Here is a 10,360-nt window from a genome sequence, read left to right on the forward strand (position 1 = left end):
ATCCATCCATCATCCATCCATCATCCACCCATCATCCATCCATCATCCATCCATCATCCACCCATCATCCATCATCCACCCATCATCCACCCATCATCCATCCATCCATCCATCATCCACCCATCATCCATCCATCCAGCCATCCATCATCCACCCGTCATCCACCCATCGTCCATCTATCATCCATCCATCATCCACCCATCATCCACCCATCATCCATCCATCATCCACCCATCATCCACCATCATACATCCATCATCCATCCACCCATCATCCACCCACCATCCACCCATCATCCATCCACCATCCACCCATCATCCACTCATCATCCACCCATCATCCACCCATCATCCACCCATCATCCATCCACCATCCACCTATCATCCATCCATCCATCCATCATCCACCCATCATCCACCCATCATCCATCCATCATCCACCCATCATCCATCCATCATCCACCCATCATCCATCCATCATCCATCCATCCATCATCCATCCACCATCCATCCATCATCCATCCATCATCCACCCATCATCCATCCATCCATCCATCATCCATCCACCATCCACCCATCATCCATCCATCATCCATCCATCATCCACCCGTCATCCATCCATCATCCATCCATCATCCACCCATCATCCATCATCCACCCATCATCCACCCATCATCCATCCATCCATCCATCATCCACCCATCATCCATCCATCCAGCCATCCATCATCCACCCGTCATCCACCCATCGTCCATCTATCATCCATCCATCATCCATCCATCATCCACCCATCATCCATCCATCATCCATCCATCCATCATCCATCCACCATCAACCCATCATCCATCCATCATCCATCCATCATCCACCCATCATCCATCCATCATCCACGCATCATCCACCCATCATCCATCCATCATCCATCCATCATCCACCCATCATCCACCCATCTTCCACCCATCATCCACCCACCATCCACCCATCATCCATCCACCATCCACCCATTATCCATCCACCATCCACCCATCATACATCCATCATCCATCCACCCATCATACATCCATCATCCATCCACCCATCATCCACCCACCATCCACCCATCATCCATCCACCATCCACCCATCATCCACTCATCATCCACCCATCATCCATCCATCATCCACCCATCATCCATCCATCATCCACGCATCATCCACCCATCATCCATCCATCATCCATCCATCATCCATTCATCATCCACCCATCATCCACCCATCTTCCACCCATCATCCACCCACCATCCACCCATCATCCATCCACCATCCACCCATTATCCATCCACCATCCACCCATCATACATCCATCATCCATCCACCCATCATACATCCATCATCCATCCACCCATCATCCACCCACCATCCACCCATCATCCATCCACCATCCACCCATCATCCACTCATCATCCACCCATCATCCACCCATCATCCACCCATCATCCATCCACCATCCACCTATCATCCATCCATCCATCCATCATCCACCCATCATCCACCCATCATCCATCCATCATCCCTCCATCATCCACCCATCATCCATCCACCATCCACCCATTATCCATCCACCATCCACCCGTCATCCACCCACCATCCACCCATCATCCATCCGCCATCCACCCACCATCCACCCATTATCCATCCACCCATCATCCATCCATCATCCATTCATCATCCACCCATCATCCATCCATCATCCACCCATCTTCCACCCATCATCTACCCACCATCCACCCATCATCCATCCACCATCCACCCACCATCCACCCATTATCCATCCACCATCCACCCATCATACATCCATCATCCACCCACCATCCACCCATCATCCATCCACCATCCACCCACCATCCACCCATTATCCATCCACCCATCATCCATCCATCATCCATCCACAATCCACCTATCATCCATCCATCCATCCATCCATCATCCACCCATCATCCATCCATCATCCCTCCATCATCCACCCATCATCCATCCACCATCCATCCATCCATCCATCATCCACCCATCATCCACCCACCATCCACCCATCATCCATCCACCATCCACCCACCATCCACCCATTATCCATCCACCATCCACCCATCATACATCCATCATCCACCCACCATCCACCCATCATCCATCCACCATCCACCCACCATCCACCCATTATCCATCCACCCATCATACATCCATCATCCATCCACCATCAGCCCATCATCCACCCATCATCCATCCATCATCCATCCATCATCCATCCACCATCAGCCCATCATCCACCCACCATCCACCCATCATCCATCCACCATCCACCCATCATCCACTCATCATCCACCCATCATCCACCCATCATCCACCCATCATCCATCCACCATCCACCTATCATCCATCCATCCATCCATCATCCACCCATCATCCACCCATCATCCATCCATCATCCCTCCATCATCCACCCATCATCCATCCACCATCCACCCATTATCCATCCACCATCCACCCGTCATCCACCCACCATCCACCCATCATCCATCCGCCATCCACCCACCATCCACCCATTATCCATCCACCCATCATCCATCCATCATCCATTCATCATCCACCCATCATCCATCCATCATCCACCCATCTTCCACCCATCATCTACCCACCATCCACCCATCATCCATCCACCATCCACCCACCATCCACCCATTATCCATCCACCATCCACCCATCATACATCCATCATCCACCCACCATCCACCCATCATCCATCCACCATCCACCCACCATCCACCCATTATCCATCCACCCATCATCCATCCATCATCCATCCACAATCCACCTATCATCCATCCATCCATCCATCATCCACCCATCATCCATCCATCATCCCTCCATCATCCACCCATCATCCATCCACCATCCATCCATCCATCCATCATCCACCCATCATCCACCCACCATCCACCCATCATCCATCCACCATCCACCCACCATCCACCCATTATCCATCCACCATCCACCCATCATACATCCATCATCCACCCACCATCCACCCATCATCCATCCACCATCCACCCACCATCCACCCATTATCCATCCACCCATCATACATCCATCATCCATCCACCATCAGCCCATCATCCACCCATCATCCATCCATCATCCACCCATCATCCATCCACCATCCACCCACCATCCACCCATTATCCATCCACCATCCACCCATTATCCATCCACCCATCATCCATCCATCATCCATCCACAATCCACCTATCATCCATCCATCCATCCATCATCCACCCATCATCCATCCATCATCCCTCCATCATCCACCCATCATCCATCCACCATCCATCCATCCATCATACATCCATCATCCACCCACCATCCACCCATCATCCATCCACCATCCACCCACCATCCACCCACCCATCATCCATCCATCATCCATCCACAATCCACCTATCATCCATCCATCCATCCATCCATCATCCACCCATCATCCATCCATCATCCCTCCATCATCCACCCATCATCCATCCACCATCCATCCATCCATCCATCATCCACCCATCATCCACCCACCATCCACCCATCATCCATCCACCATCCACCCACCATCCACCCATTATCCATCCACCATCCACCCATCATACATCCATCATCCACCCACCATCCACCCATCATCCATCCACCATCCACCCACCATCCACCCATTATCCATCCACCCATCATACATCCATCATCCATCCACCATCCATCCATCATCAACCCATCATCCACCCATCATCCATCCATCATCCATCCACCATCAGCCCATCATCCATCCATCATACATCCATTAGCCATCCATCCATCATCCACCCATCATCCATCCATCATCCATCCATCATCCATCCATCATCCATCCATCCATCATCCATCAACCATCCACCCATCATCCACCCATCATCCATCCATCATCCATCCATCATCCATCCATCATCCATCCATCATCCATCCATCCATCATCCATCCATCATCCACCCATCATCCATCCATCCATCCATCCATCATCCACCATCAACCCATCATCCATCCATCACCCATCCATCATCCATCATCCACCCATCATCCATCCATCATCCATCCATCATCCACCCATCATCCACCCATCATCCACCCATCATCCACCCATCATCCATCCACCATCCATCCATCCATCCATCCATCATCCACCCATCATCCACCCACCATCCACCCATCATCCATCCACCATCCACCCACCATCCACCCATTATCCATCCACCATCCACCCATCATACATCCATCATCCACCCACCATCCACCCATCATCCATCCACCATCCACCCACCATCCACCCATTATCCATCCACCCATCATACATCCATCATCCATCCACCATCCATCCATCATCAACCCATCATCCACCCATCATCCATCCATCATCCATCCACCATCAGCCCATCATCCATCCATCATACATCCATTAGCCATCCATCCATCATCCACCCATCATCCATCCATCATCCATCCATCATCCATCCATCATCCATCCATCCATCATCCATCAACCATCCACCCATCATCCACCCATCATCCATCCATCATCCATCCATCATCCATCCATCATCCATCCATCATCCATCCATCATCCATCCATCCATCATCCATCCATCATCCACCCATCATCCATCCATCCATCCATCATCCACCATCAACCCATCATCCATCCATCACCCATCCATCATCCACCCATCATCCATCCATCATCCATCCATCATCCACCCATCATCCACCCATCATCCACCCATCATCCATCCATCATCCATCCATCATCCATCCATCATCCACCCATCATCCATCCATCATCCATCCATCATCCATCCATCATCCATCGATCATCCATCCATCATCCACCCATCATCCATCCATCATCCATCCATCATCCATCCATCCATCATCCATCCATCATCCACCCATCATCCATCCATCCATCCATCCATCATCCACCATCAACCCATCATCCATCCATCACCCATCCATCATCCATCATCCACCCATCATCCATCCATCATCCATCCATCATCCACCCATCATCCATCCATCATCCACCCATCATCCACCCATCATCCATCCATCATCCATCCATCCATACATCATCCACCCATCCATCCAGCCATCCATCATCCATCCATCATCCATCCACCATCCACCCATCATCCACCCATCCTCCATCCATCCTCCATCCACCATCCTCCCATCATCCATCCATTCATCATCCACCCATCATCCACCCATCTTCCACCCATCATCCACCCACCATCCACCCATCATCCATCCACCATCCACCCATTATCCATCCACCATCCACCCATCATACATCCATCATTCATCCACCCATCATACATCCATCATCCATCCATCCATCCACCCATCATACATCCATCATCCATCCATCCACCCACCCATCATACATCCATCATCCACCCATCATCCATCCATCATCCACCCATCATCCATCCATCATCCATCCATCATCCACCCATCATCCACCCATCATCCACCCATCATCCATCCACCATCCACCAATCATCCATCCATCATCCATCCATCCATCATCCATCCATTATCCATCCACCCATCATCCACCCATCAGCCATCCATCATCCATCCATCATCCATCCATCCATCCATCATCCATCCATCATCCACCCATCATCCATCCATCATCCACCCATCATCCATCCATCATCCATCCATCCATCATCCATCCACCATCCATCCATCATCCATCCATCATCCACCCATCATCCATCCATCCATCCATCATCCATCCACCATCCACCCATCATCCATCCATCATCCATCCATCATCCACCCATCATCCATCCATCATCCATCCATCATCCACCCATCATCCATCATCCACCCATCATCCACCCATCATCCATCCATCCATCCATCATCCACCCATCATCCATCCATCCAGCCATCCATCATCCACCCGTCATCCACCCATCGTCCATCTATCATCCATCCATCATCCACCCATCATCCACCCATCATCCATCCATCATCCACCCATCATCCACCATCATACATCCATCATCCATCCACCCATCATCCACCCACCATCCACCCATCATCCATCCACCATCCACCCATCATCCACTCATCATCCACCCATCATCCACCCATCATCCACCCATCATCCATCCACCATCCACCTATCATCCATCCATCCATCCATCATCCACCCATCATCCACCCATCATCCATCCATCATCCACCCATCATCCATCCATCATCCACCCATCATCCATCCATCATCCATCCATCCATCATCCATCCACCATCCATCCATCATCCATCCATCATCCACCCATCATCCATCCATCCATCCATCATCCATCCACCATCCACCCATCATCCATCCATCATCCATCCATCATCCACCCGTCATCCATCCATCATCCATCCATCATCCACCCATCATCCATCATCCACCCATCATCCACCCATCATCCATCCATCCATCCATCATCCACCCATCATCCATCCATCCAGCCATCCATCATCCACCCGTCATCCACCCATCGTCCATCTATCATCCATCCATCATCCACCCATCATCCACCCATCATCCATCCATCATCCACCCATCATCCACCATCATACATCCATCATCCATCCACCCATCATCCACCCACCATCCACCCATCATCCATCCACCATCCACCCATCATCCACTCATCATCCACCCATCATCCACCCATCATCCACCCATCATCCATCCACCATCCACCTATCATCCATCCATCCATCCATCATCCACCCATCATCCACCCATCATCCATCCATCATCCCTCCATCATCCACCCATCATCCACCCACCATCCACCCATCATCCATCCACCATCCACCCACCATCCACCCATCATCCATCCATCATCCATTCATCATCCACCCATCATCCATCCATCATCCACCCATCTTCCACCCATCATCCACCCACCATCCACCCATCATCCATCCACCATCCACCCACCATCCACCCATTATCCATCCACCATCCACCCATCATACATCCATCATCCACCCACCATCCACCCATCATCCATCCACCATCCACCCACCATCCACCCATTATCCATCCACCCATCATACATCCATCATCCATCCACCATCCATCCATCATCAACCCATCATCCATCCACCATCCACCCATCATACATCCATCATCCACCCACCATCCACCCATCATCCATCCACCATCCACCCACCATCCACCCATTATCCATCCACCCATCATACATCCATCATCCATCCACCATCCACCTATCATCCACCTATCATCCACACATCAACCGTTTTTTAAATAAATTATCAGTTTTTTTTATTGTTTACTTCTGTGCCTACTTTATGTTGCAACACTGGAATTTCCCCATTGTGGGACAATTAAAGGTGTATCTTATCTTATCCTCTGTTCTGAGTGGAGTTTGCATGTTCTCCTCACGTCTGCATGAGCTGTTTACACTTTTCTGTCCGACAAAAATCACTCCAGGTCCAAAAACACCAACTGTGGTTTTAAGCATCATTAAAGGAGCACTCTGTAACATTAAAGGAGCACTCTGTAACATTAAAGTAGCACTCTGTAACATTAAAGGAGCACTCTGTAAAATTAAAGTAGCACTCTGTAACATTAAAGGAGCACTCTGTAACATTAAAGGAGCACTCTGTAAAATTAAAGGAGCACTCCGTAAAATTAAAGGAGCACTCTATAACATTAAAGGAGCACTCTGTAACATTAGAGGAGCACTCTGTAAAATTAAAGGAGCACTCTATAACATTAAAGGAGCACTCTGTAACATTAGAGGAGCACTCTGTAAAATTAAAGGAGCACTCTGTAACATTAAAGGAGCACTCTGTAACATTAAAGGAGCACTCTGTAACATTAGAGGAGCACTCTGTAAAATTAAAGGAGCACTCTGTAAATTAAAGGAGCACTCTGTAACATTAAAGGAGCACTCTGTAACATTAGAGGAGCACTCTGTAAAATTAGAGGAGCACTCTGTAAAATTAAAGGAGCACTCTGTAACATTAAAGGAACACTCTGTAACATTAAAGGAGCACTCTGTAACATTAGAGGAGCACTCTGTAAAATTAGAGGAGCACTCTGTAACATTAAAGGAGCACTCTGTAACATTAAAGGAGCACTCTGTAACATTAGAAGAGCACTCTATAACATTAGAGGAGCACTCTGTAAAATTAAAGGAGCACTCTGTAACATTAAAGGAGCACTCTGTAACATTAAAGGAGCACTCTGTAACATTAGAAGAGCACTCTATAACATTAGAGGAGCACTCTGTAAAATTAAAGGAGCACTCTGTAAAATTAAAGGAGCACTCTGTAACATTAAAGGAGCACTCTGTAAAATTAAAGGAGCACTCTGTAACATTAAAGGAGCAATCTGTAACATTAAAGGAGCACTCTGTATCATTAAAGGAGCACTCTGTGACATTAAAGGAGCACTCTGTGACATTAAAGGAGCACTCTGTAACATTAAAGGAGGACTCTGTAACATTAAAGGAGCACTCTGTAACATTAAAGGAGCACTCTGTGACATTAAAGGAGCACTCTGTGACATTAAAGGAACACTCTGTAACATTAAAGGAGCACTCTGTAACATTAAAGGAGCACTCTGTAACATTAAAGGAGCAATCTGTAACATTAAAGGAGCACTCTGTATCATCAAAGGAGCACTCTGTGACATTAAAGGAGCACTCTGTAACATTAAAGGAGGACTCTGTAACATTAAAGGAGCACTCTGTAACATTAAAGGAGCACTCTGTGACATTAAAGGAGCACTCTGTGACATTAAAGGAACACTCTGTAACATTAAAGGAGCACTCTGTAACCTTCAGCCCTGTCTCTCCTGCAGGTCCAACCTTCAGAAGACTGTTCCTGGACTCAGACGCATCGATGGACTGTCCACAGACTCTTCTCCCTGCTCTGGTCCTGGTCCTGGTCCTGGTCCTGGTCCTGGTCCTGGCTCTGGTCCTGGTCCTGGTCCTGGTCCTGGCTCTGGTCCTGGCTGTGGTCCTGGTCCTGGCTCTGGTCCTGGCTCTGGTCCTGGCTCTGGTCCTGGCTCTGGTCCTGGTCCTGGCTCTGGTCCTGGTCCTGGCTCTGGTCCTGGTCCTGGTCCTGGCTCTGGTCCTGGTCCTGGTCCTGGTCCTGGCTCTGGTCCTGGCTGTGGTCCTGGTCCTGGCTCTGGTCCTGGCTCTGGTCCTGGTCCTGGCTCTGGTCCTGGTCCTGGTCCTGGCTCTGGTCCTGGCTCTGGTCCTGGTCCTGGTCCTGGCTCTGGCTCTGGTCCTGGCTGTGGTCCTGGTCCTGGCTCTGGTCCTGGTCCTGGCTCTGGTCCTGGTCCTGGTCCTGGTCCTGGCTCTGGTCCTGGCTCTGGTCCTGGCTCTGGTCCTGGCTCTGGTCCTGGTCCTGGCTCTGGTCCTGGCTCTGGTCCTGGCTCTGGTCCTGGTCCTGGCTCTGGTCCTGGCTCTGGTCCTGGCTCTGGTCTTGGTCCTGGTCCTGGCTCTGGTCCTGGCTCTGGTCCTGGCTCTGGTCCTGGCTCTGGTCCTGGTCCTGGCTCTGGTCCTGGTCCTGGCTCTGGTCCTGGTCCTGGTCCTGGTCCTGGCTCTGGTCCTGGTCCTGGCTCTGGTCCTGGTCCTGGCTCTGGTCCTGGTCCTGGCTCTGGTCCTGGTCCTGGCTCTGGTCCCGGTCCCTGGTTGCGTCCGGCCCTGGGGAGCTTCGTCTCTCTGTGTCAGGTTCAGCTGGAGCAGATCCGAGAGCTCGATCAGCGCCACAGTTCTGAGCTCAGGTGAAACGTCTCGATTGCCTCGACCACAATGTTCTGGCCAAACAGAGGGTTTCAGGGTCATGAACGCTGAGGGCCATGAACGCTGAGGGTCATGAACGCTGAGGGTCATGAACGCTGAGGGTCATGAACGCTGAGGGTCATGAACGCTGAGGGTCATGAACGCTGAGGGCCATGAACGCTGAGGGTCATGAACGCTGAGGGTCATGAACGCTGAGGGCCATGAACGCTGAGGGCCATGAACGCTGAGGGTCATGAACGCTGAGGGTCATGAACGCTGAGGGTCATGAACGCTGAGGGTCATGAACGCTGAGGGCCATGAACGCTGAGGGTCATGAACGCTGAGGGCCATGAACGCTGAGGGTCATGAACGCTGAGGGTCATGAACGCTGAGGGTCATGAACGCTGAGGGTCATGAACGCTGAGGGTCATGAACGCTGAGGGCCATGAACGCTGAGGGCCATGAACGCTGAGGGTCATGAACG

The sequence above is a fragment of the Eucyclogobius newberryi genome, unplaced genomic scaffold (genome assembly GCF_026437365.1).
Source record: "Eucyclogobius newberryi isolate DKJ021-1_F unplaced genomic scaffold, fEucNew1.0.hap1 SCAF_310, whole genome shotgun sequence".
NCBI classification, from domain to species: Eukaryota; Metazoa; Chordata; class Actinopteri; order Gobiiformes; family Gobiidae; genus Eucyclogobius; species Eucyclogobius newberryi.